The sequence below is a fragment of the Macadamia integrifolia genome, unplaced genomic scaffold (assembly GCF_013358625.1).
Source record: "Macadamia integrifolia cultivar HAES 741 unplaced genomic scaffold, SCU_Mint_v3 scaffold1002, whole genome shotgun sequence".
NCBI lineage: Eukaryota > Viridiplantae > Streptophyta > Magnoliopsida > Proteales > Proteaceae > Macadamia > Macadamia integrifolia.
In genome coordinates this window covers 220,966-223,001 of record NW_024868051.1, presented here as the reverse complement: position 1 = coordinate 223,001, position 2,036 = coordinate 220,966, and the positions used below count along the sequence as shown (strand labels likewise).

Sequence of the window (2,036 nt, the reverse complement as noted above, 5' to 3'; positions counted from 1 at the left end):
CTCTCGTAAGATTTTGATGGCTTGTCATGAGGAGGGCCATATTTTTTTCAAGTCACTTATTCTACTTGCCTCCTCAGTGTTGGTAAACACAGGGAGTTGCTGATAAGATGATAGGAGAGGGGCCCTAGGAAAACTAGCCTGAGGACCTGCATTTGACCTAGGAAAAGTATTTTAGGAAAAAGATTATTGTGAAAAGGGAGGCCTTTGGGGTCCAGGTTGACCTTGATTATGAAAATTGGAAGGCCCTACTTGGTTGCCCTGATTCCAAGAGAAATTTGGGTGATTTCTCCATCCTGGATTGTAGGTGTTACTATATGGATTATTCCGGTATAAGGCATTAACACTATCATTAGAAGTGCCCCCAGAGGTGTTGGGGCATTCTTCTATGACATGTCCAGGGGACTGGCACCAAGCATAAATCTTAACCAAATTGACTGATGATGGCTCTCTAGGAACAATAGCCTCAATCTCCTTGATTAGGCTATCCAAATGGGCTTCCTTGGCTACTATCCCATCCACAAAATATCATTTTCCTCCTATGGTTCTTTCACTCTCTTGGGTAGATTCCCACTCACTGGTTTTGTTAGCTGAGTCAAGTAAGAATTCCCATGCATTTCCTTCATCTGTAAATGATGTGAATCCCTCAGGGCACATAGACTCTATCATTTGTTTAGTTGGGTAATCAATACCCTCCTAAATTATTTAACATAAATGCCATAAGTCTAGGCCATGGTGAGGGCATTCTTGGAGTAGATCCTTGAATCTCTCCATAAGTTTGAAAAAGGACTCACTAGGCTTTTGCCTAAATTAAAGGATATCACTTCTAAGCCTTATTGGTCTTATGAGTTGGGAAAAACTTCTTAAGGAAGACAACTGTGAACTGTTCCCATGAGGTTATGGAATTTGTGGGTAACCCATACAACCACTTCTTAGCTTGGTCTTTTAATGCAAAAGTGATAAACCTAAGCTTAACAGCATCATTAGAAAGCAATTGGATCTTAATTAGAACACATACCTCCTCAAATTCCCTTAGAAATAGGTATGCATACTCAGAGGTCAACCTATGGAAGTGGGGCAACATAGTGATGTATTGAAATTTGAATTCAAAATTATTGTCCTGGGCTTGTGGTAGAATTATGTAGGAAGGTTGGGCTATTCTAGCAGGGTAGAACCTATCTTTCAGAGATTTAGGTGAACAGTTTAGATGTTGGTTTCCCATATTGAAAGGTTTTAAAGAGAGCTTGGATCTCTTCTTTCTAATATATTATTAGTATTACGTACCCACTTAACACTCATGCAACAGAAAACTACCCACAACTAGAGTAAGACAAGCACAAAAGAATGATAGCAAAACTTTTTTTTTTATGATTTTTTTGATTTTTTTTTTGATTTTTTGATTTTTTGATTTTTTGATTTTTTTATTTTTTGATTTTTTGCTTTTTGGGAGCTTACCGACAGAGATCCGGGGTTGCTCAGGTCAATTCCTGAGGTACTGCTACAGGCGAAACCTGTCATTATCATACTGTGAAGCATGGCGACCTCCACGGATACAACTATTATTACAAGTTGTTCTTCTCAAGAATTCAATAAAAGAAAAATAAAAATAAAACAAAGCAAACAAAGCACTCCGATTTACTAAAAGAAAGTGAAAAATAACATGGAACTGTCTCTCCGGCAATGGCACCAAAAATTTGTTTGAGATTTTAAAATGTAACCGCAAGCGTACTGATCAGTGTAGCTGCTGGTCGAATATAGGAAGAGCAACCACTTTATTTTTTTGCTTCTTTTAATAATTCGAAAGTGAACCGATTAATGATTGTGATCTAATTTTAATTACTATCCTAAACATATGTATCTAAAATAATGTACTAACCATTCGTCATCTAAGAATTTAAACACGCAAGCAGCACAATTAAAATTAAATGAATAAATAGCTGAAAATAAACACCCCACGCAATTAAAAAGCAATGAAGGAAAAAAATGTTGAAATAAAAATAAAGTAAAAGAAAGGGGATAAAGCTAGAGAGAGATTCACA

The 2,036-nt window shown here is 36.7% G+C and overlaps 1 non-coding gene across 1 annotated transcript; it reads left to right on the top strand.

Moving 5' to 3' along the window:
• The first annotated feature begins 724 nt into the window (after nucleotides 1–724).
• On the top strand, nucleotides 725–831 carry LOC122062359. The gene has a single exon (XR_006134925.1). It is a non-coding gene; the product is annotated as a small nucleolar RNA R71 (small nucleolar RNA).
• The last annotated feature ends 1,205 nt before the right edge of the window (nucleotides 832–2,036 follow it).